This window comes from Caretta caretta, chromosome 3 (assembly GCF_965140235.1).
Source record: "Caretta caretta isolate rCarCar2 chromosome 3, rCarCar1.hap1, whole genome shotgun sequence".
NCBI classification, from domain to species: domain Eukaryota; kingdom Metazoa; phylum Chordata; order Testudines; family Cheloniidae; genus Caretta; species Caretta caretta.
In genome coordinates, this window is record NC_134208.1 from 36,789,814 (window position 1) to 36,816,649 (window position 26,836).

A 26,836-nucleotide genomic window follows, 5' to 3' on the forward strand; every position below is an offset into this window, starting at 1 on the left:
ATGTTGACAGAGCCCAGCTAGAGAACAACTGGGAATCCGTGGGCTTGGTTAAGGTTACGGAGCTCTTGGCCTCCACTGCGCTGCAGGATGGGCTGTGCCAGTTCATAGCAGATATGAATGTCTCCAGAGGGATGGTGCAGTTCACTCTCTAGCAGTGGGGGGATTTTAATCTTGTCCCCTAGACAATGAGGGCCTTGATGCGGGAAAGCAAGGGCACTAGGAAACAGGATGCTGCAGCCTTCCAGTGGGCTCGCAGCTTCCACTATTCCCTGATTGCATTTGGGATCGACCATAGGTTGCTTTGTGGCTCTGCAGAGATGGGCAGCACTCCCAGCCCAGGATACTCAATCCCCCACAATGAATCCAACTGCCTTCACATCACTTAACACCGGGGCTGTATGGTCAGTCTCCACAGGTACTAGGTACTTTCATTCCTTCTGGTGGGGGCATACTCTGTGATCTTCCTGCAGGAGACTCTCACTGATCCAGCTGCCGGTTCCAGCTAGAGTGGGGGGATCGGGTGTATTTCAGCCACCTCACTGAGATCTTGGGTGGGGTGGCCACCCCTTTATCTACAGACCTGTTGCTCAATATGCTGGGGGTTGCCAAGGTCATGCCAGGATGCTTGCTGCACCTCCAGGTCTGTGTGACGGGGTTGATTCTTTACCTGGTTAACATCTGTGCCCTGATATTGGATCCAGAGTGGGTGAAGTTCTATAGGTTAGGCATCCACCTTTCTTGGCACTCTGGATTTCCATGAGTGCCTGCTCCTGGGTGGGGATTTTAATACTACCCTGGATGCACTGGACTGCCGTGGAAGAGAGGTGTGACAGGCTGCCATGAACCTCTTCAGGGAGATTGTCAACCAACACTCTCAGGTGGAGGTTCGGCATGACTACCACCTGGATGTCTCTATCACCTTCAGTTTATGTCCAGGTAAAGGACACCAGGTCATGCCATTCCTGGATGGACTGTGATTTAACTTGATTTAACATCTTGCAGGCCCATGCCTCCTGCATCGGGATGGCCCCATGCTTGGACCACCACCTGATGGCCATTTTATTCTCATTGCCAGGGCCAGCCTACTGGCATTTCAATAACAGCCTGTTGGAGGATGTGGGGTTTGCAGTGTTGTTCTGGGAGTTCTGGCTGGCCTGGCAGAGGTATACCTTTCCCTTGGTGAAGAGAAGGTGGATGTGGCGAAGGCACATGCCCAGCAATTCTGCTTTGACTACAACCAGTGGGGCAGGGGCAGCCTGAGGATGGATGTGGCAACAGAGCAGTTGAGGCAAAAGGTTTTGGAGCTGAAGAGGTGCCTGATCTCTTGCACCAGCGAGCCAACCCTTTGCAGTAAGTGTTAGGAGAAGTGGGACGAGCTCCAGGTCCTTGATGACCAAGGAGCCTGAGTGCCTTTGTTACACCCCTCATCCAGCTTCTTTGGAAGATTGATGATGACTCCCACTTCTTCTATGCCCTGGAGAAAAAGAGGTGTGCCAACAAAGCATATCACCTGCTTCCTGGCAGAGATTGGCACCCCTCCCTCTTATGGGTCACATGGAAATGTGGGGAAGGGCCAGACCCTTCTGCGCTATCCTCTCCTCCTCAATTCTGACTGATGCTGATGTCTGTGTGGTCCTGTGGGATGAACTCTCTACATTCAGAATGGGCAACCAGGACCAGCTAGAGAAGCCTCTCTCTCTTTCTGGCCAAGTTCTCAGAAGCCTTCTAATCTGATGCCCACCAACAAATCTCCAGGCATTGACAGGCTGACCATAAAGTTCGATCAGCCTGGACCTTGACACCATTTGGCTGAGTCCTTGGGGACATGGTGCTCCCCATATCATGCAGGTGGGCCTTGTTTGCCCTGCTGCCTAAAAAGAGGGACCTTCACAACCTAAGGAATTGGCACGCAGTTTCATTCCTCAGCATGGACTATAAATTTGTAGTGCACACCATCTTGCTGTGGCTGGGGTCCATGCTGGTAGACATAATCTACCCAGTAATGAGCTGCCAAAATCTTAACAACGGGTTCCCTCCTCACCCCACAAGGGGGTTGTTGTCCACCTCCGCCCCCCGGGACTCCTGCCCCATCCAACCCCCCCGTGTTCCTTGACGCCCCCCCCAGGACCCCTGCCCCATCCACCCTGTCCCCTGACTGCCCCCGGAACTGGGCAGGAGGGTCTTGTGGGCCACCGTAGTGGGTGCCCACCCCTAAGAGCCAGAGGCACCTGCCGGGGCGAGGTGGGGAGTCCCAGCGGTGCTTACCTGGGGCATCCGGCAGGTCCCTCTGGCTCATAAGGGCGGGGGAGTGTTGCTAGGGGGGAGCAGGGGGAGTGGCTGCTCCCCCACTGATCACATCTAAAGTGGCGCCATAGGCGCTGACTCCTTGGGTGCTTCAGGGCTGGAGCACCCATGGGGAAAATTTGGTGGGTGCAGAGCACCCACAGGCAGCTCTCCGCACCTGGTCCCAGCTCACCGCCGCTCCGCCTCCTCCCCTGAACCCATGGCCCCGCTCTGCTTCTCCACGTCTCCCCTCCCCGGCTTCCCGCGAATCAGCTGTTCGGCGGGAAGCCTGGGAGGGCTGAGAAGCAGGCCGCAGCTTCCCACTCAGGCTGAGGGTGGCGGAGGTGAGCTGGGGGGGGAGCAGTTCCCCTGTACCACCCCCCCCCCCGGGTTACCTGCTGCGGCATGGGCGGCCCTCCTCGCGCCCCCCTCCACCCCCGCCTGAGCTCACCTCTGCTCTGCCTCCCTGGGCCTGAGTGGGAAGCCGCCGCTTGCTTCTCAGCCTGCCCCGGCTTCCCGCGCGAACAGCTGGTTTGCGGGAAGCCGGGGGGGAGGGGGGCGGAGAAGCAGAGTGGGGCGGTGCATTCAGAGAGGAGGCGGAGGCAGAGCGGAGGTGAGGTGAGCTGGGGCCGGGGGTGGGGCGGGGAGCTGCTGGTGTGTGCTCTGCACCCATCAAATTTTCCCCTTGGGTGCTCCAGGGTTGGAGCACCCGTGGAGTCGGCGCCTAAGGCGCCACTTTTGGCCAGTTAAATTTAGAAGCCCTTTTAGAACCAGTTGTCCCTCGCGGAACAAACCGTTCTAAAAGGGCTTCTAAATTTAACAACCGGTTCTAGCGAACTGGTGCAAACTGGCTCCAGCTCACCACTGAATCTACCCCAAACAGACTTACATGGTCCTTGGCCTCACTGTCTTTGATAATCTCTATCTAGTCCAGGACCTACTCCATCTAGCATGTAGGGCTGGTCTGTCATTTGCCCTTCTGTCTATGGACTGAAAAAAGACATTTGATGGTGGATCATGAATATCTCATGGGTACTTGGTGGACATTTGGCTTTGGGCTCTGCTTTGTGGGGGTTTATCCAGGTGCTGTATGCCTCTGCGAAGTGTCTGGGCAAGTTCAGCTGGGCCTTGACTGAACCTGTCACCTTCAATTGAGGGGTACATCAGGGCCACTCGCTATCTCGCCAGCTCTATACCATCGATATCAAGGCATTTTTCCATCTCTTCTGCAAGAGGATGACAAAGCTGGTGCTTTGGGAACTGGAATTGTGGGTGGTACTGTAGGCATATGCCGATAATGTGCTTCTCATGCTCCAGGACCTGGGAGACATGGAGCTGGTAGTGACTTTCCAAGCCATCTATTTGGCAATCTCCTCTGCTGTCAACTGGGTCAAGATCTCTGGACAGATGGTCAAGGATGGGTGGCAGGTGAGCTCCCTCCCACCAGTGTTCTGGCCTATTCGGTGGGGGGCAGGTCCACTGCTCTGTCTGGGAGTGTACCTTTCTGCCACCGATCCCTCCCTACTGCATAATAGAGGCAGTCTAGGGGTCTGGATGGCTGACCAGTTGTGGAGGTTGGTGGGGCTGCTCCAGAGCCTTTTTCTTTGGGGAGACCATTGGTGCTCAACCAGCTGGTCCTCTCCATACTCTGGCACTGATTTAACACCTTGAGCCTGCCCATGGGTACCTGGTGAGCCTCCAGAAGAAGATCCTGCAATTTTTCTGGCTGGGGATGCTCTGGGTCTCTGTGGGTGTCCTGAGCCTCCCCCTGGGGAGGGCAGGCAGAGCCTGATCTGAATCCATAGCCACGTCTATGCTTTTGGCCTTCAGAGACTCCTGAAAGCCGCAGTTAGTCTCGCATGAAATATGCTGGCACACACCTTCCTCTGCCACCTTCGAGGGTGCAATGCAACCAGCAGCTCCTTTATCTCCACCCGAAACTTCTCCCCTGAGACCTATTTGAGCTGCTGATCTTCTGCCAGGACCTGCTCGGGATCTGGAAGCTAGTTGCAGTGATCAGGCCCATAGCCTCCGCTGAAAGGGGGGACCTCCTCACAGAACCCCTGTGACACAACTCCCATCTCTGTATGCAGATGGCTGAGTCTCCCTTGGTGCACCAAAAGACAGTCCTGGCTGGTACCACCAGACTTTGAGACCTCCTGGAATGATTGATGGGACTGGGTGGACCTGCGGTGCTTGGCCACAGAGCATGGGGCTGCCCACCCTGTGCATCGCTGGTCATGTGCTCCAGGAGGTGAAAGCAGTCTTACTTCCTGCTTCTCTCGCTTTCCTCAAGTGTGTCCTGTGGGAGGTGCTCCCTGCCCAACCTTCATCCCTGCCCTTTGGAACTCGTCATTGGGCCCTTGTCTCACAAGTCTTCCTGTCAGCCCTTGACCTTCCACCTGAGCTGGCTGCACAACATCCAGCCAGTCCACATCCAAACCATGCCCAGAGAACATCTGTACACTCTCATGCTTTTTACTATCCACTTTGTCGCTCTCAGATTCTGCCCCAACACTAAGTGACCGGAACTGTTGCCATCTGCGGAGGGAAAGGAACCCAGGCCAATCTGTACTCCACTCTGGTTCTACAGTCCACCGGGGATATTAATTGGCAGCTTTTCCATGGAGCTGTAAGGCATAGTTCTTCAACTCCTCTGGTGCCAATTCCCTTCAGTGGCCAGAGGGAGACCCTGGCACACATCTATGCAGGGTGTGTCAGGTTGAAGCCCCTCTTCCAGAACCTCTTATTGAAATTTTGCACACCCCATCCATGGGCCCACAAAGTTGTGGCACCTCCTCATCAACCTTCTCCTGGAAGAGGAGATGGGCATCCATCACATCAGGAGAAGGAAGCTGGCTAGGGGCGTGGGGTATTCTGTGACTGTGGGACCTATTTCTGGTCCCACATTGAATCAAGTCTCTGGGCAGAGTTCCTCTGGGCATTGTCCACTGCATCCTCACATGCCTTTGAGGAGCAGCAGGTTCTGTCCGAGTTTCTGTGCTTGATATGTCTGTTTGGATCCCTTATTTTTAACCTTTGACCTCACTCCTGTTCTCGTTTTCTCTTTTGTTGTCCAATATACTCCCTTTCTGGACTGTGCCTATTGGTTCCTTCTCCTTAGTTGAGGGGGCAGACCTCTAACTTTGAGCAGGGCTAGACCTGCCTGTCCCAGTACCCATAAATAGCATACACACCTTTCAACTTCTGCATCAAATAAGGCAGTGGCCCTACAGATAACAGTCTGAGGCACTTCACAACCCTGATTTATTCTCTGAGCAGGTCCATCCTGGGCCCTGAATAAGGTAGGGGTCAAAAAAAGTATCTGATCATGTCAGTAAAGACTGACACAATGTATATGCACAAGGGAACAGTTGTTCAGGCATTTTCTAACTTCCTAAATTCTGATATTTCCTAACTTGTGACTTCCTGACTGTGCAACCTTCACATTCTTTTAACATCTTTTTAAATGTAATTTTCTAATTTTTTTTTTTTAAAAAGCAAACGGTAAAAAACCAATTTCCAACATGTGGAACCACAGTAACTCTCCCCCCCCCCCCCAGAGTCATCAATAGAACTGGAGCTTCTAGATTCGCAGCACAGATCTCTATGACTCAGGAAGTGGAATAATGTAGGAGTAATAGACTGTTATTTTCCATATGAACCAGCCATCAGTGGTGAGTTGAAACACCGATAGCAGTGGAGTAGAGACTCCGGAGTATTGGGTTCTATTTCAGCCTCTGAAGGGGAGTGTGCGTTCATGCTTATAAACCCATCCGTCCCTCTTACCCCTAGTCTGTGTCTGTCCTGCACCTTTGCTCCTATTCTCCCCTCCCTCTGGCACCTGGTATTAAAATGGAAAGTGTTAGGTAACCCTAATTTAAGGCGTACCAGCTCTGCTTATATTATACATCAACCATGATAGCCACATTTAATTCATGTGGTTATATGTTATAATACATAAATACAATACACCAAAAAGACAGTTCTCCACTCTCACCCTGTTCTTTGGGTTTAAGTTTTCTTAGCATTAATCCTTAAACGGAAAGGTCAGTAAAGTGAAAAGCATACCAGTGTCTTAACTTTTATTTTATTTACACAGTGTTAGGATTATGAAATTTAATCTGCTCCTGCATAAACCCTTCCTGGTCAGGGAAATAACCCTTTTGTCTTCCTTGGCAAATGTTAATTTCATATTGTCCAGAGATCAGTGCATAGTTTAACTCCTTATTGGATTATTATTTGACATGGAGATAAAACCATATTGTATTATCTGCTCTTACACATCTGGAGAACCAATAGTTGCTAATAAATATTCAGACTGTCAAACAGTAGAACTGAAGAGAATTAAAATATTTCTGTTATAAGCACAAGGAAATTACCTGTATTTTTAAATGCAAATTAACTTAATGATGTCTTTTCTCCTTTCCCAGAATATCTGTGCCCCTGCCAAGCCATAAGGGATGAGCTGTTATTCTGACAACCTAGTGGGTTGTTCCTGGAGGCCCTGGGGGAAGAGTAGATTTGCAAAGTAGGTATCTGAACGACCTTGTACTTTTGAGCCAGACAGGCATCGTTAGTATGTGATTTTGCTGGACAAATGTCTAGAGCAGTAGCGGTGGCGGGTGGTGCTTTGTGTACAACAGCACTGTAGGCATTTGTAAAGATGGAGGTTGAAGAAAATGGTCAAATTTTCTTTGCAGTTTAGCTCCATATTGCACAAAACAGTAGAAAGGTTAGCTCTATGCTCCAACTCTCTTTGAGAACAGAAATTCAGTGGAGTCCATACATGAATGTGGCAAGGTTTTTCTATTAGTACCTCATGCTTTTAACAGACGTTGGAACCCTGCAGGGAGCTAATGATAGATTCCTCCTGACTCATTAGAGCAGGTGGGGTCATTAACAACATGGATATAAGATATGGAGGACTGGTTTGCAGGGCAACAAGGAGTCTTGGCTGACCCGTCCTCATGGAGGAGTAGCTGAGCCTAGGGAGTAGGTTTGGGCTGAATTTTTTAAATCGTTATTAGTGTCTTTGATAACAAAACTAAAAATCAGGAAGGGGGTGAATTTTGACTTTATGAATGTGTGTTGACTGTGTCTTGGATCAGGGTGGGAAAGCCAACAGCACATGTGGTGCCTAAGATTTTTTCCCATAGTCTTTCATTTAGTTCTCCCTCCCTCCCCGCCCCAAACTCCGCTCTTGGAAACAGCTAGTACTGGCTACTGTCAGAGATAAGATTCCAGGGTAGAATGGACTGCAGATCTGATCAAATATGGAATTCCTCTGTAATTTATAAGCCATTCGATAGTATTCTAAAGCAGAGATGTATTCCTCTACTAATTTCTCCAGGTTGGGTTTAATCTATAAAAGTCATGATTCTCTATTAAATTCTATAACTTTTAAAAATTAACTTCTGTGGGACCCAACTGGTTTGTAACCTATAGGTTTAATCTCTCTTCAGTTTTATATGACTTTCCAAAGATACTTGAGGCACTCAGAATCCCCAAAGGATTGGGCCCCAAGACTGGCTGCATGTCTGTCCATATATTTTGTGTTCATGGTCTATACTTATGTCACGCCCACCACAATAGTATCTGAACACCTTCCAGAAATTGTTATAGGTTGAAACCTCCCGCTCAAATAATGCTCCTTTATCACAAGTCAAATAGAACAAAATAATTTTTAAAAAGCCCTTTTCTTCGAGGCACTAAAATAATTTTTTTAAAAAAGTAGAAAACATTATAATCCTAAAAACTAGGAGAAAGCAAGTCACCTTACCTCACTTATCTAAGATGAGCCATCCTGTACAGGTGTAGAAATGCCTTTTGGGAAGTTAAGGAAGGCATTCTTATTACTCGCTGCAACAGGATTCTGGGAATCCTGCACTACTTAAGCCAAAGGGCTTATTCCTGCAAGGTGTTGAGCACTTTAGCATTGGCCTAGCAAAGCTTAAGCACTTTCCAGTGGATCTACCCATGTGCTTAAAGATCAGCATGTGCTTAAGTGTTAGTGTCCTTCGTCCCTTGTGGGATTAAGCCATAAATGACCTGAAGCCAGGGCAATGGGAAATGTTCTATCAGTGAAGGGGATGACTCTGGCTATGAGGGAAAATACTGAGGGTGGTTTTGCAGGCTGCAGTACAGTCAAAATTCCTGAAGGCTCCCGAATAGCTCTCACAGAAAGAACTAAATACTAAGCTTGTTAATGTATTTAATTAAAAATACTTCGCTCTTATATACTGGCCTTCATACATTGATCACCGAGTGCTTTGTAAAGGAAGAAAAGTACGATTCTCCTCATTTTACAGAGGTATGCAATACCTTGCCCAAAGTCACACAGCAGAGACAGGAACAGAATTAAGGCCAGGACCCTACCCACTGGCTCTAACTACCTCCTAATAGTTGATTCTTAGTTACATGCATTTGCATACCAAATATTTTGACTATAACATGGACTGTTTACTGCTGAAGATGCTACTGCTTTTTCATTATGTAACAGGTTGGATGTTAAATAGGACGCTTTCTCTTTAAATATTAAACTTTTCCCTTGTAACACTTTCCAGTTATATCTCAGGTCATGTTATTTTTGGGTCAGCAAATAAAAAAAAATTGTGTTTGGAACAATCCTTCCCATAGAATAATTTGTTTATTTATGAACATATCATTATGGGCCTTAATTAACATATGCATGCCAATTATGAAATTAGTTTAAATACACACAATTACATAATTAGGACATGGAATTACACAAAAAGATGGGTACTTAAGTAATATTTCTGTGCAATTGAGGGGTGCAAAAGAGACAACACATTAGAAAAATTGAGTGCATAAACAATAGTTCTGAAATTCTCTTATCTGAATTGTTTCAAAATATGTTTTTACTAAAATAGTAAAAGCATATAAAATATAGGGTAAAAATTTTAAAGGTACCTAAGTCCCATTATTACAGGGGACTTAGGTGCTTTTGAAAATTTTTTACCCATAGACTAAGCACTTGTAAAAAGTGTTGCTTAAGTTAAGAAGAACATTTATGGTATAAAAACATCATAGAAGATATGTAAATTTCTTGCAAACTTTCTTGCCGCATTTTAATTCAGATATTTTATTTATTTATTTCTACAGCTCTCAAAACTACTCTAGGTGCTTTCCAGAGCAAACAGAAAAGTATGTAAGGCATTTCTATAGCATCCATTACTGTAACATTAGAGCATCTCACAAACATTAATGGAATTAGCTTCACAACACTTGTGAGTTTTACAAAATAAGTAAGTGAGGATGTGGTCCCTGTCCAAAAAAACTTAGGTATGATGAGAAACATAAAGATAAAAAAGTTTGGAGGGATATCTAAAGAGAAAGTAGAACAAATATAGATTAAAAAAACACTAGGATCATTGAATAGTGATAGAGTAAAGGAAATAGAACTGCTGGCTTTCCATAAGAATGTGCTAAAATCCTAGCTAGACAAGGTGTGTGACATAATATCTTTTATTGGACCAACTTCCAAATATCTTCCAATAAAAGATTTTACGTCACCCAGCTTGTCTTTCTAATATCCTGGGACTGACATGGCTACAACTACACTGCATACTAAAATCCTAGTGTTTATAATATCCTGGAATTTATTTTTGCTGTCTCAGGGGTCTTTTGCATCAGTGTTTTGAGATGTAAGACTCCTCCAAATGTTACCAACCGCCACCAGATTAACTCCCTTTAATGATTTTTGATGGGTTTATTAAGAACAGATGGGGTTTATTTACAGATATAAACATGAGAGTTATACTATTTGCTATGTGAGCACCTGGACTGTAATGACTTGAAAGGTGACACGTTCATATTCATATATGGATTCAATACATAAAGTCATAAATACGTGTAAAGCACATGCTAGTTTTATAAAAATCACATTTTTGTTGGTAGGATGTTACTGTAGACTGTGAGCAGATTGTGACCTCTCTGGGCCATTGACTGTCTTGTTTGCTTGCTGTCTGTACAGTGCTTAGCACAATAGGGCCCTGATAGTTGATTGTCGTTCCTAAGCACTACCATAATATAAACAATAATCATTCAAGAAAGCTGGTGTGGAAAAATCTCTGATGGCTTCATGTCACCAGAAAGATAGCTCTTCATGCATCAGAGATTAACATTTTCATGGGAATGCTTGTCATAAAGCAGGGGTCTCAAACATGCGGCCCGCGGAGTTATTTGCTGCAGCCCCAAGCTCCCCTCACCCGATGCTCCCACTCCCTCCCAGTGTGCCAAGTCCCTGCTTCTCTGCCTACCTCCAGGTGCTTCCCGCTGCCTTAGCGCTTTCCAGGAGGGAGAGGGAGGAGCAGGGAGCCGTGCACTCAGGGGAGGAGACAGGGCAGGGGCGGGGATTTGGGGAAGGGGTTGGAATAGTGGCAGAGAGGGGGCGGAGTGGGGGCAGGGAAGGGGCGGGACCTCATGGAAAGGGTGAAGGGGGGCAGGGCAGGGGACACGAGGGAGGGCTTTCGTATCTTTATATGAAAAAGTATCGGTGATGCGGCCCTGGGGCCAATGTACTAGTCCTCATGTGGCCCTCGTGGTGACTTGAGTTTGAGATCCCTGTCATAAAGGGTGCAGCCCAATTTCTCTGGTAGTGGCAATCTGGATTTAAATGAAGATATTGGAGTTGCTCTGGATTTACACAAACGTAGCTCAGAGAGGAACTTGGTTCAGTGAATGTTGCTCTTTTACTTTCTCCCTACACTAAATTAGGCCCTAGAACAAAAAGTCAAATACTCGTTTAAAAGAAACAGAGCTGATCTCTGTCTTTCAGATTGAAGAATAAGAATGACAGAAGTATAAGACTGATTCAAAAGTCTTGGGGAGGGTTAGTGACTGTTAGAATAACTCATTATTAATCACAGGGAAAAGGATTCAGATTGAAATTTGCTTTCTAAAGTAGTTTATCTGAAGAACATTTGACAAATCTGAAATTGTGTCTGAATAGACAAGATGCCCCGAAAGAGAGAAAATAAACTTAAAGCTATAAGCCTAAAGCTTCGGGCTGTAGAACTTGTTAGGCTGTGTATGACTGCAAGAACAAAAAGAAGAGCGGGGAGATAAAGGAGAACAATGAAGACCAGGGAGGAAGGCAACCGTTAACTTTGTGTTTGACAAAGCAGGAGATGACACAACAGACAAAGCAAAGACGGCTGAAGAATTTTATGCTGGGTCTTACTGTGGTGTGGGATTTTGTCCCCCTTCTCCCTCATGCTGTTTCCCTCTTCTTTCTCAAGACACAATTAATTTGGCCTTCTTGTGCATGTGCATTATGACAGGACAAATCTGATATGGAATTTCTTTCATATGTCACACTGTCTGGAGCGGTTCACAACCATGAGTGCCAACCTCAGGGCAGTTTATCAAAAAGCAGGGCAGGCACCCCAATCTAACAAATGTGAATTCCTGAAGCACTATAACAGTCTTACCATGGAGTCACAGACAATTGCCTTGGGCACTCCAGTCTCTCTTGCCACCCAGGCAAGATGGACTTAGTGATAGTTGGGTTGCCATACACCAAAGATCGCAAAATATTCAGGTTGCTTCCTGAAGAGATCAAGAGATCAGTCACTTACCCCAGGTCAATTTGTACTTCAGATCTCACACTAAAGACAATGCTTGTAGTCAAACCTATGGTAAACTAATTAAGCATTTATTAACTAGGAAAAAGAAATGAGAGAGTTATTTACAGGTTAAAGCAGGCAAACATATGCACAAATGAGTTACAGTCTATGGTTTTAAAAGGTGACAGAGTTGTAGTAATCAGTCAGCACTGAATATCTTTTAGGGATAACCCCCTAAAAGGTTGACCCTGGGGATCTCTGATTCTGTTTCTTAGCTCCAGCCCTGTGAGAGTCCAAATAGCACAAGAGAGAGAGAACATTTTCTTATGTCTCTGTTTTATTCCCTTTTCCCAACATTAAAACAGATGGGACAGGCTTTCTTGTACATATCACCTTCGTGGGTGTGAGAGGGCCATTAACCAAGTCTTTGTATTGTGGTACTCCACAACAGACCATTTAGTTTTGATAGTCCTTGATGGGTGCCAGACCATTCCTCATGACTGAGTTCACAGGTTCAGAGCAAGCATTTTTACAATTATAAAGTAAATCTTATATATCACCTTATAGCATGGGATACAGACATTACAAGTGAAATTAATGCATGCAGCAACTTACATGCATTCCATGGAGACTAAACACATTCTGATAAGTCTAATACCTATCTTGAACAATACTAATATGCAGGTGAGCTGGTTTGGTTTTCAGCTATGAATTTGCTAGTGCTCAGCTGGCACCAACAGCATTGGCAAGAGCTGGCACCTGGTCTGTCAGCGTTGCACCATATTTGCAAATGAAATAGTTGTCCAATCATATGTCCTATTACCCGTGACTGTTGATACGTGTCATATACTCTAGGATGTTGTCATGATGCCTACACGTGACACAGAGCACAGACATGGGCTGAGGCAATTTTATCTAAGTTGCCTTACATTTGTGGGTTCAAGTCTTAACTTTTGCATTCCATTAATATTGTGGCTTTTTGGGTTGAATGAATACAAAATCTAATCTGTGATCTCAAGAGGAAACCATTGTAACACTTGAACATGTAAATGTTGAAGGGATTTGGGTCAAATACTGATTTTTTTGCAGTATGCCAGTATCAATCAATGTATTTTAATTTAATTCAAAATGTAAGGAGCTAGGAGTTAATAGGAGGTAAAGATACAGAGATACTCAATTCACTTTCTTAGGGTTAAAGTTCCTCAGCCTGCTGGCAGGGAGAGACAAGTGTTCAGACTGACATGGGGAACAATAAAGTTAATTTAGTATTTTAAGAGAGACACCCCTTTATATCTAGATAGTCTACCCTTATGACTGATAATATGGAGAATCATTTTGTTAGCTGAAGAAATTCTACTAGAGCTTGAAGATTGTTATGTGGGTGGCCCTCAGCGGGTACTTATGACAATTAGAAAGAGAAAGAGAGAGAACTGTTTTGGCAGCTTGATATTAGCTTTAGCACAGTATGTAGAAAAACTAGAATTTAAAAAAGAAATCTCCAGATCATGATGGATCAGATACTGATCCTGAGAAGAGGTTCTGGATATACAGAACTGCAGTTGTGGGAAGAGAACTATCCAGCTGCTAAAGCCAAGGATCACTGCTGAATGATTGAGATTTAAGATACATATCCAGCCATTGGATGTTCAAGTAGAGCCATTATGCTCATGGGGATGATAGAACAACCTGGACATGGAGCTACCGGAGGACACATCTATATTTATTCTTTATATTTACACACAGGACAGAGGAAGGGCACATGCCACTTGGTCTTATACCCTTCAGAGCTGTTCCTGAGCTAAGAATACTAACTGAGTAGTTAAATGAGGGAAGTTAAGAAATATGGCCAAAAACTGTAGGTGCTCAGGTTGAAAATTTTGGCCTGCAATTGCTGATATGTTAGTTTGGATAGAAACAGTATCATGGAAATTACTGCTGGAAAGGACCTATTACATGATCTAATTTACCCCCAATGAGCACTTATTGTGTTGCTACAGTATATTTTCTAGTGTCCAATTTTGTTTTAAATGTACCCAGCAATGGGATTCCAAAAACTCTCTTGACAGACTAATTCTCGGTCAGTAGAATTTAGTGGGCCAGATTACGGAGATCCTATGCTTACTGCTGAGCACTTATTCATGTCAGCACTTCCAATCGTAGAAATGTGGAGCTGATGGGGACCTCAAGAGGCAGGACAAAGTAAACCTAGACCATCCCTGACAGGTGTTTGTCCAACCTGTTCTTAAAAACCTCTAATGATGGGGATTTCACAGTTGCACTTGGAAGCATATTCCAGAGTTTAACTACACTTATAATACTTAGGAAGCTTTTCCTAATATCTAATTTAAATTTCCCTTGCAGTAGATTAAGCAGATTACTGCTTGTCTCACCTTCAGTGGACATGGAGAACAATTGATGAGTCCTTTTTAGAACACCCTTAACATATTTAAGGACTGTTATCAGCCCTCTGTCTTCTTTTCTTAAGACTAAGTATGGCCAGATTTTTAACCTTTCCTCATAGGTTAGATTTTCTAAACCTCTTATCGTATTGTAGCTTTGCCCTGGGCTCTCTCCAATTTATCCAGATCTTTCCTAACGTATGGCACCCAGAATTGGACACAGTACTCCAGCTGAAGCCTCACTAGTCCAGAGCAGAATTTGACAGTTACCGACGGTATCTTACATACAATACTCCTGTTAATACTCCCCATAATATTAGCCTTTTTCACAACTGCATCATGTTGTTGACTCATATTCAATATGTGATCCACTATAACTCCCAGATCCTTTACTGCAGAACTACCACCTTGCCAGTTATTCTTCATTTTGTAGTTGGGCATTTGATTTTTCCTTCCTAAATGAAGTACTTTGCACTTGTCTTTATTGAATTTCATCTTGTTGATTTCAGACAAATTCTCTAATTTGTCAAGGTCATTTAGAATTTTAATTCTGTCTTCCAAAGTGTTTGCATCCCCTCCCAACTTAGTGTCATCTGCATTTTATAAACATGCTCTCTACTTCATTATCCAAGTCATTAATGAAAATATTTAATAGTACCAGACCTAGGATTGACTCCTGCTCGATCCCACTGGATACACCCTCCCAGGTTGACAGTGAACCATTGATAACTACTCTTCGAGTTTGGACATTCTACCAATTGTGCACTCACCTTATAGTAATTTCATCTAGCCTGCATTTCCTGAGTTTGCTTATGAGAATGGACCTATTTGAGTGAGTGTTTACTAGCATGAGTAAGGGCTTCACAGTCTGGCCCACTGTCAGGAAGTTAGGTATAATTGCTTGTGAGACGGAATGAAGTAAAGCAAACCACTGTGGGAAGGATGTTCGAAGGCACCTAAATGATTTAAGAGCACAAATTCCACTGACTGACTTTCAGCAAGATGTGTGTTCTTCAGTTCTTTTCACCTTGAAAATCCCACCTTGTGAGATAGATAACCCCAGCACATTTTAACAAATATACCTTGTGTACAATTAATATGCTGAGAGACAAGATGCATGTGATTTTAACAGCAGACATAAAGTGTGTGTGTGTGTGTGAGAGAGAGAGATTTACAACAGTGCTGGAAAATTGTTTAAATTATTGGAAAAGCTCACTATAACTAATAAATGTTATCCAGTAGGAGTAATGCTCAATCATTCTAGTACTTTCAGTGAATATAATTATATTATTAAGATCTACTGATAAACTCCTATTTCTTGTTCAGTTCACCCTACCAAACTGGAAAGATCTCTTTAACAACTAGCCTAGATCTTGCAGTATAACTGCTAACTATGAATATGTTGATGTTGGAACCATAGCCAAAATAGTTCCAGATTCCTAATCACTTCAGATCAGAGTCAACCAGTATGAACCCTCTCTGACTCCTTTACATATCACATATCATTTTAGATCTATTCTATGAACTCTTCAAGTTCTAGCCCATCCCTACTTGTAAAGTCTGGTATACGTACATTTAATCAGGTCTTTAGCTATACTTTTCTTTCTGTATTTTTAAAATATTCAGCTGAACATTTCAACAACCCAAGCCAAATATTTTAACACACACAAAAATATATGATTGGGAATAATTTCTTTAATCCACAGAACAGATGTGTTAATTAGTGCCTGGTTCTGTCAGACCGATGTTCACATCACTGAAGTCAGTTGGCGTTATACCTGTATATCTGAGGATGGGACCAGGCCCATGTTCTCTAAAATGCTAAAAATATTAGCCAACCCCCTTGCCATATGCCATCAGTGCCTGGCAATGGGCCAGTCACCATGTTCCACAGCAGAATGTTCTTCCCTTGTTACTGCAATGCCATGTTGGCACAAAATTCTTTCTTCCCCTTATGAGAAAGTCTGAACAGCAGAAGAAAGGAAGGCATGAAAATCTGGTGCATTCTGATTACTAACAAGTTTGTAGTGCAGATGGTGTTTTAGAAACATATGAAGACCACCTGGCAGCTGCCAAAATACATGTAAGATGAGGGTGCAATTTCCAAGCACTGGATGTTAAGCAATCCTAGCACAGGCTGAAACATACAGAAGTGACCCAGCAGAGCCCGACAACAGTTGTCATTTGCATTTGAAAAAAGGGACGTGTACCTGGTAGTTAGGCCATAGCCATTGTTCAAGGAAAGAGCAATGCTCTAATAGTCACAATCAGACCGTGGATACAAGTAGATGAGTCAAAGTCATTGCAGTCTGGCCTGTCATGGTGTAAGGGCTAAGGAGACCTAGTGGATTGAGCATAGGCATATGAGCTAGGAACTCATATGAGTATAATCCTGTCTCTGTCACTATGGCTATGTTTACCCTGCAAAACTATGCCAACTGCCCCTGGCTTTAAGATCAATCCCAGAAAATAATTTGGGAATAAGACCAATTTTGCAATATACTGTTTGGCCTTGGGCAAGTCCTGTAACCTCTCTTCCCAAGTTTCTCCATCTGTTTAATTACACAGTCACTGTTTATAGAGAACTATGAAAAATTATATGTAAGAGTTAGTGTCTGGCCCTGTTGCCTCTGTAACACATGGCCTGATCTAAACCATGTAAGTAGGTCTTGCTCCAGACCTGTGGAGTAAATGGCCCCCTCAGTAGCAGCCATTTGCTCCGAAATGGCCACTCAATCCTGCCCACTCCCTTGGGGCAGACACACAAATAGTCCCTCCCCGCTTAGCTTAAACATATAGCAAACAGGGTAGGCATTTCCTCTTCAATGTCTGAACAGAGGTTTGTAGTGAGGGGAAATCATGGTCTCCATGGCTGAGTAACACTTGGGGATAATGATTAGATTACACGGTTGAGGGAGACAAGGTGGGTGAGGTAATATCTTGGACCAACTTCTGTTGGTGAGAGAGACAAACTTTTGAGCTTACACAGAGCTCTTCTTCAGGTCCAGAAAACCTACTCAGAGCTAAATACAAGGTGGAACGGATTGTTTAGCATAAGTAGTTAACACATATTTCAAGGGACCATTCAAGTTGAAGTGGCCTGTTAACACCCCCCAATTATAGGGGAGAAAAGAATTGAGGGGAAGTTAGCTGGGGGAGGGGGGTGTTGTTAGTGGGTTACAGATTGTTGTAATAAACAATAAATCTCCCCGAAAAAGCACAAGATCAAATCCGCACAGATACACCCCTGGAACCCCGACCTGGGATATTCTATCTACTACCCAAGATCCATAAACCTGGAAATCCTGGGCGCCCCATCATCTCAGGCATTGGCACCCTGACAGCAGGATTGTCTGGCTATGTAGACTCCCTCCTCAGGCCCTACGCTACCAGCGCTACCAGCACTCCCAGCTACCTTTGAGACACCACTGACTTCCTGAGGAAACTACAATCCATTGGTGATCTTCCTGATAACACCATCCTGGCCACTATGGATGTAGAAGCCCTCTACACCAACATTCCACACAAAGATGGACTACAAGCCATCAAGAACACTATCCCCGATAATGTCACGGCTAACCTGGTGGCTGAACTTTGTGACTTTGTCCTTACCCATAACTATTTTACATTTGGGGACAATGTATACCTTCAGATCAGCGGCACTGCTATGGGTACCCGCATGGCCCCACAGTATGCCAACATTTGTATGGCTGACTTAGAACAGCACTTCCTCAGCTCTTGTTCCCTAACGCCCCTACTCTACTTGTGCTACATTGATGACATCTTCATCATCTGGACCCATGACAAAGAAGCCCTTGAGGAATTCCACCATGATTTCAACAATTTCCATCCCACCATCAACCTCCGCCTGGTCCAGTCCACACAAGAGATCCACTTCCTGGACACTACAGTGCTAATAAATGATGGTCACATAAACACCACCCTATACCGGAAACCTACTGACCGCTATTCCTACCTACATGCCTCCAGCTTTCACCCTGACCACACCACACGATCCATCGTCTACAGCCAAGCTCTGCGATACAACCGCATTTGCTCCAACCCCTCAGACAGAGACAAACACCTACAAGAGCTCTATCAAGCATTCTTACAACTACAATATCCACCTGCGGAAATGAAGAAACAGATTGATAGAGCCAGAAGAGTTCCCAGAAGTCACCTACTACAGGACAGGCCTAACAAAGAAAATAACAGAACGCCACTAGCCGTCACCTTCAGCCCCCAACTAAAACCCCTCCAACACATTATTAAGGATCTACAACCTATCCTGAAGGATGACCCAACACTTTCACAAATCTTGGGAGACAGGCCAGTCCTTGCCTACAGACAGCCCCCCAACCTGAAGCAAATACTCACCAGCAACCACACACCACACAACAGAACCACTAACCCAGGAACCTATCCTTGCAACAAAGCCCATTGCCAACTGTGCCCACATATCTATTCAGGGGACACCATCACAGGGCCTAATAACATCAGCCACACTATCAGAGGCTCGTTCACCTGCACATCCACCAATGTGATATATGCCATCATGTGCCAGCAATGCCCCTCTGCCATGTACATTGGTCAAACTGGACAGTCTCTACGTAAAAGAATAAATGGACACAAATCAGATGTCAAGAATTATAACATTCATAAACCAGTTGGAGAACACTTCAATCTCTCTGGTCACGCGATTACAGACATGAAAGTTGTGATATTACAACAAAAAAACTTCAAATCCAGACTCCAGCGAGAAACTGTTGAATTGGAATTAATTTGCAAATTGGATACAATTAACTTAGGCTTGAATAGAGACTGGGAGTGGCTAAGTCATTATGCAAGGTAACCTATTTCCCCTTGTTTTTTCCTACCTCCCCCCTTCCACCGACGTTCTTGTTAAACCCTGGATTTGTGCTGGAAATGGCCCACCTTGTTTATCATACACATACACATGTAAGGAGAGTGGTCACTTTAGATAAGCTATTACCAGCAGGAGAGTGGGTTTGTGTGTGTGTGTGTGGGGGGGGGGGGGGGCGGGGGTGTGAGAAAACCTGGATTTGTGCTGGAAATGTCCCAACTTAATTATCATACACATTGTAAGGAGAGTGATCACTTTAGATAAGCTATTACCAGCAGGAGAGTGGGGTGGGAGGAGGTATTTTCTCATGCTTTGTGTGTATATAAAAAGATCTTCTGCAGTTTCCACAGTATGCATCCGATGAAGGGAGCTACAATAAATTGGTTAGTCTCTAAGGTGCCACAAGTACTCCTTTTCTTTTTGAGAATACAGACTAACACGGCTGTTACTCTGAAACCTGTCAATAAATCTAGTGTCTCTCTTCAAATCTGTGACTTTTAGTGTCTAGCAAAGTTATGAATTTAAGCACTCAGGCTCGTCTTCAGAAAGTTTTGTGCAGGTTTCCTTTGAATGTGAGGACTGATAGGTCAGATATAGAGTGATGGGTTTGTGAAAAGAGTTCACCCACAGGTAATGTAGTGTTTTTGTCTTTTATCATATTCCTGTGTGAGTTCATTTGAGAGCTTAGTGATTCTCTGGTTTCATCCACATAGTTGCTATTGGTGCATTTAGTGCACTAGATGAGGTACACAACATATTGTGATAGGCAGATGTAGGGCCCATGGATCTTGAAAGGTGTGTTGTGGGGGGTGTTGATCATTGTAGCAGTGGAAATATGTCTGCAGGTTTTGCATCTGTTGTTTTGACAGGGTCAGGTGCCACATTGAGTTGGTGGGTCTATGTCTGTGTAGTGCTTGCTTCTGATGATGAGCTTGGATTGCTTAACAACCCTCCCCCAATCTCTCTTCCTGTGAAACACTGTCAAGCCACACAGTTAAGGCCACAGCAGTCAGGATGAGGGGAGGAGAGAGACTCTTCAGCAACCAAGCCTTCGGGGCTTTTGGCCTATTGTTTTCAGTGCCTGCAGTAACTCACACAAGCCCTGCAGAAAGGTGGGAGGCTCTGAATGGAGGATCTGCATAAAAGTGGTTGGAGGATAGGGGACTCATCTAATCAAGTGGCTCTGAACTCTGATCCTGTATAACAGGTGCAGCTCCCTTATGCATCCCCTTCTCCACCTGCCTGATGAGACTCCAGGTAGACTGGATGGGATTGGTTGCATTGTGTGGGAATAAGTGGCTACATTTCTGTGTAACCATTAGTCAAGATTATTATTTTTATAAGATAATGATATAAGATTTTTATAAAGATAAATGGTGGCATTTCTGTTGAAGCTGGTTCTATCCTCAATCCACCTTCACACTCACCCTTTACCAGCTCCTCAAGTCATATCCTCAGTGTTGCTTCTTGTGTACCTGAACTCTATGGGAGAACAGAGTCCTGTGATAGGATAAGACAGTATATTAGCCCCACTGTGACTTTGAAACCACAGAAAAAGGATTTAGGTCTGCAAAACGCTCATTTTGAAAGAAATTTGCATGCATGATATTATTTTTCTCCTTTTTTGGTCTCCTACATGGAAACTGATTTGGTTATCTCTGCTACACTTTGATTTGAAATAATGTTGTCTAGACATAACACAATCTTGCCCCACGCCCCCTACACGTGTTATTGCATGACCAATTTGCTATATGGTACAATTAAAATACAATATTAACCTTGGTGAAGTATGTCTTGGTAAAAAAAAATAAATGGCAGAACGTTTTAAACTAGGGCAAGATTTTTATAGAAGGATATTCTAAGAATCTTATGTATTAACATTTAGGCATCTGGTACAAATCACATTTATCTTACTCATAATTACATTTCTTTAATCAGAGAGGTCTCTTTTGAAACTTTATGCTTTTTAAGGGAATGCCTGCTTAGGGACAATTAAACAATAATAGTCAAACAGTTCACATTAATCAGCTGTGACTGATTTAAATAAAGTCTAATAGAAAAATAAGCACCAGCAAAAGGCAGGCAAACCTAAATGAAAGCTATTGCACAGAAAACAAACAAGAAAGCCCCACCACCATCATCAACAAACACCTTATGAAATGTTTGACACCTTGTTGGTTTTTCACCTATAATTGGTCATTTTAGAATCTAGATATCCAGTGCACTGTTACATGTCATATATTGGCTTCTAGTGTTTACAGGGAAAAATAAAAAATATACTTCTGGGACAGTAGCAATATCCACAAGTTTCCTCTTAAATATGTACAACACAATGGATTCTTAACAATAATTCCCTGAGAATAGTGCTTTTTTTGTTCGTTTTCTACCAGAGCGCACCCTTTACACAGAGAGAAAATGGCTTATTAATCTCCAAGGAATGACCAATTTCCAGCATAGTCACCCAACTGAACTGCTGATAATTTTTTTAAGCATTGGGAGTGCCATTCATTGCTTTTGTGGTTTTTAATAAGGTTAATCCCCTTCAAATGGGGCTCAAAAAGTCATTAGCTTCAGTCCATATACTGTATTTAACATTCACCTTCCAGTAGGTATGTTTCATGTCTCCATGTAAATCGCAAAGGCCATCATGTCACTGAAGATTTAGGACCTAAGGGTACATCTACAATGAAATAAAAACCTGCACCAATGAGTCTCAGAGCCCAGGTCAATTGACTTGGGCTCATGGGGCTCAGGCTGCAGGGATAAAGATTGCAGTGTAGACATCGGGGCTCACACTGGAGCCCAGGATCTGAGACCCTCCTCCTTGTGGGGTTTCAGAGCCTGGGCGCCAGCCTGAGCTCGAATGTCTACATTGCAACTTTTAGCCCTCCAGCCTGAGCCATGTAGACATACCCTAAGTCTACTCTGTTTCCCTGCATCTGAGACTCCTGCCTGCAATTGACTTAGCTGCCTCCCTGCCTGAGGCTGTTCTGTTCTGTAAAGGTTCTTCTACTCTGCTCATCATCATAGAATCTGAGTACTATTGATGCAGTCTGGTCTATGCTAAAGGCAAAAAATGTCCTCTTCAAAAGCATTGTTGCCCATTGCTCAGTGGTAGCAGCAAGGACTTTTCAGTGGCAACTTTCTGTTGGTAGAGAAACTTTTCACATGAAAATGGTCACAAATCTTGGTTACTTTGCAAAGAGACGGTAAAAATGCCAGAAAGACTACATACAGAGGTAATTCCTCTGGCAGAAATTCCAGCGAAGACCCCACTGCATCCAGCCATGTAGTCAGAAAGCAGCATCCTTTTCTGACCTGATGTCACTCTTTCCTACCCTCATTGCACTGTCGGTGCTTGTGTACTGCCTGGCCTTTATTTCATCTGGGAAATCAGTTCGTCCAAACTTATAAGCACTTTGCTGCATGGAGCGCCTCATCATCAATGCTAGGCATACATTAGTTCAAGTTCCCTGAGTGTTAATCCTCTGTTTGTCCAGCTTGCAGCTGCTCTGCAACAAAAAGAAACTCTCATAACAGGCTTGATTATAAATAGCATCCACTGGAACCAAGCTGTCTGTTCATGTCCATCCAGACTACAGCAAGCATTGAACTCACACACTAACCCAACAACCACCCAGTTGTGGTTGCTTTAGCCACACTTAATGGGGGTCTAAATTTAAGTAGCGTAGAATGCTATGCTACTTGCTAGTCCGTCATTCATAACATACATTCCATTGCCAGCTTTGTCATAACAGTATCTTTGTAAGTCAGGGATCAAATTCATAGATTATATTCTAGTTCAGGGTTTCTCAGCCTGTGGGTAGGGACCCAAAACTGGGTTGCCAGAATGTTTCAAAGTGTCGTGTGGCAGCTCCTGTGGCTCCTGTCCCACGGGGTTGTCTGGGCTCGCCTCCCAGCTCCAGCCACTGCAACCTCTGGGGTCCCAGCGCCACTCAGGTTTAGCCCAGCCGTCATGATGATGGGAGTCTGGGGAGGCTAAATTTGAGTGAGTGGCACTGCAACCCCATGAGCCAGGTCACAATTCTACTCACATAAATTTGGTCTAGTCAGGGGGATGGGGCCAAACTTGAGAGGCGCTGCAATCCAGGAGATTGCAACACCTGGAGCGGAGAGCCAAGCCCAGCCAGCCCCACAGCTCAAGAGCGGCAGGTGCCGCCACTGCGGAGTGAGTGCCAGGCAGGACGCAACCTCCACTGTGGGCAGGATCCCACCACACCACTGCAGGACCTCCACCCCCAGACTATTTACTGGGTCATGACAGGCCATAAACATTTATAAATGGGTCCTGAGCACAAAAAGATTGAGAACCATTGTTCTAGTTGATTTCTAGTTTCACTGAATTTGGGAGGAGGATTTGATGTTTGTGACGATCATAGCAGTTAGTTTTTAACTGACATACTTGAAATGATGCAATAGAATTCTTTTCATTGTAAAATGAGGTGGTTATATCATGTGAGCATCCAAAATTAAAAAAAAATAAAAACAAGGTGTGACCCTTTCCTACTTTTCCCGGAGTTGTAAAGAAAGTGCATCTTTATGTCACTAGTGAATTAGTACAGTGGCATTGTCCACGTCGCCTATTAAAGGAAAGTTTAGGAAGATAGGCACATATAGTTCATCCACATTCTGGGCATAAAGACTTTTTATGGTGAAAAATCTCTCTTCAGTTAACTGATTTTCCAGTCCAATTAAGGCTGCAAACAGTCCTTTCTGTAAGTAATTGGAAATGTCCTTTACAATGAATTTTACTTTCTGGTCAAAGTGTCATTGTAATGCACAGGATAACTTCTGTTAAAATTGGTGTAGTGGTTTTATGGCCTTGTTAATTATAATATAACACATGTAACAATGACCAAGTAAAGGTTTAAATACAACAAAAGCGACCTCTTCTAGCAAAATGGTCACAATTAATTAAATGTGGAGGAATTAATAAATGCTGCTTTATATTATAAAAAAAGGTCCCTAGGATGGGGATGCTAAGTAATTATAGACATTTGAAGTAATTATAGACATTTTACAGATTGGAAAATTAGAACACACAGAGATTGTTTACCATTTATTATTATTTGTACTATATTACTGGACCATCTAGAGGTCACCAGCTGAGATCAGGGGCACCATTGTGGAAGGCAATGTACAAAGACAGTTTTTGTCATGAAGAAGTTACATTCCAGAGGGACAAGACAGACATAGGGAGGCCTCAGCTGAAGTACTGTGTCCAATTCTGGGCACCACACTTTAGGAAAGATGTGGACAAAATCGTGAGAGAGTCCAGAGGAGAGTAAATAAAAGGATAAAGAGTTTAGAAAACATTACCTAAGAGAAAAGGTTAAAAAACCGGGCATGTTTAGTCTTGAGAAAAGAAGACTGAGAGTGGACCTGATAATAGCTTTAAATGGATTCTCAAACTGTGGGTTGGGACCCCAAAGTAGATTGGGACTGCACTTAAATGGAGTTGCCAGGGCTGGTGTTAGGCTTGCTGGGGCCCAAAGCCCAAGACCAAGCCCGAGCTCCACTACCCAGGGCTGAAGCCGAAACCTAGGGCTTCAGCCCTGGGTGGCAGGGCTCAGGTTACAGGGCCCCCTGTCTGGGGCTGAAGCCTTTGGGCTTTTGGCTTTAGCTCCCCCACCCGGGATGGTGGGGCTTTGGCTTTGACCTGTCCCTCCCCCCCCAACTGGGGTCATCTAGTAATTTTTGTTGGCAGGAGGGGGTCACGGTGCAATGAAGTTTGAGAACCCCTCTAAAGGCTGTTGTAAAGAGGACTGTGATCCGTTGTTCTCCATGTCCATTGAAGGTGAGATAAGCAGTAACCTGCTTAATCTGCTGCAAGGGTGATTTATGTTAGATATTAAGAAAAAATTTCTAACAACAATAGACATTCGTTAGTAGTAGTTTATCGGTGCCCTTTTGCCATGTTGCTCCTAAGCGGCTGTTGCTTTTACGAAGAGTATCTGATCCATTAACAATAAATAGGTGCCAAATATTGACAGAAGTATAGAATGGTAAAATATAAATTGTTCACACAATTGCAAAAGTTGAAAAAGGGACAACTTCTCCACTCAAATATTAAATCAAAATTATAATACTGTCTTTATCCTGTTTTGTTTGCTGATATCTTTATCTGAGATAGTCTTTTGACTTGGTTATGCATGAACTGCTGTACAAGGACAAGATTTAGAATATCTACGTTTACAGAAATGTAGTTGTATGTACAAGGTTTAAGGGATCCATCACCATGGTCCTGGGTGAGCTGCCAAGGTACCATGGTTCAACTATTTGTGATACTGTGATATTGGCTATTGCCACATATTTTCCTGACTCAGAGCTATATAGGTTGATGGGACTATAAGGGTAGAGTTAAGGCTGTTTGTCATCTAGTCAAAACTTGTAATGGTGGAAAAAACTACACTGAAAGGCATTTGAAGCTAAAAATCATGTGGCTGTTCATAGAAGTGTTTTCTGACAGAGGTTCTCAGTTCTGTAAATAAAATCTTCTTGGGATTATTTTCAGGTTATTTGTCTGGAGCTCATGCAAGGAGACTTTATTTATTTTATGCATTTATATATAATTTCTCTAAAATAATGTTTTAAAATTGCCCAGTAGATTATATTAAACCATAAAGGAAATATTAGGTTTGCTGCTTCTTTTTTCCTTTGTAAGAGAGGTACATGTGACTTATTGTCTTTGGTAAATGAAGTAAAGTATTGTCAGTTTGAAAAAGAATGAAAAATTGAGAGGAATTTAAAAATGCATTATAGGGGTGTGCAGAAATTTGGAGAAGGTATGTCATGACTACCATGGTGTTTAGAATTCTAATGTCAGGATCTGAATGCCACAGACACTTGAATGAAAAGTGTGTGTCTGGGGGCAGGGGGGAGGAAAGAGAGAAATAATTGCCTCCACTTTAACCATTAATTTTCTTCTAAAGCTCATTATCCCTAAGCATACTGAACACTACTTTCTTTGGAGGAATCAATGCTAGTTGACCCCACTTGTAGTGGCCATCCATATTTTTGTCAATTTATTTTATACTGGTCTGTATAACTAAACCCAGTACTGGAACAATGACAATATGTGGAATAGTCAAAGGGGTGGCTAGAGTATACATACCTTCATTCACTCCCATTGTCGCTTCCTTTTTTTAATCCTTCTGCATAAAGTGAGGGGAGGCAATGAAAAGAAGGGCTGTCTGTGTACCTGCTGCTTGGCTCTGTGTCACTGAGTGAAGCTGAGGAGATGTCAAGCCAGCGAGACTGTTCCAGCATTCCTTCTTAGTGCTCACTTTAAGGAATTTTTTTTTCTCCTAAGTGCACAGACGGCATTAATGACTCTGCTGATGTTTTGACTTAATGTCAAGACCTTTCTATTTGGGCATTAAAATGAATTTTTCTCATCTTACCAGGAACTCGTTATCCCACTCTCTCACCGTGGCACCAACAGCAAAGGGGATGGTTGTTTAGTGCAATAGCAGTGGCAGAATAAGGATAATCAATTTATGGAGATCCTGTGATGATGCGATTATAGGACCATTACAGTTTGAGATTTCAGTGGCATAAGGTACAAGACTATGGAGGCTCTATTAACATGGAGCCATTAGGATGTGAGAATAAAATGGCAAGAGTTTCAGGGGTCTGGGCAAAATGTAGCCTGTGTGGGTGAATAGGAGGGAATAAGA

At 43.8% G+C, this 26,836-nt stretch overlaps 1 long non-coding RNA gene across 1 annotated transcript in view; it reads left to right on the forward strand.

The window, feature by feature from the left end:
- Window positions 1-26,836, forward strand: part of LOC142071509 (uncharacterized) — an 88,674-nt gene that overhangs the window by 36,924 nt on the left and 24,914 nt on the right. The window contains exon 2 of the long non-coding RNA XR_012667568.1: window positions 6,717-6,814. This is a non-coding gene — a long non-coding RNA (uncharacterized LOC142071509). The remainder of the gene's footprint in view (window positions 1-6,716; window positions 6,815-26,836) is intronic.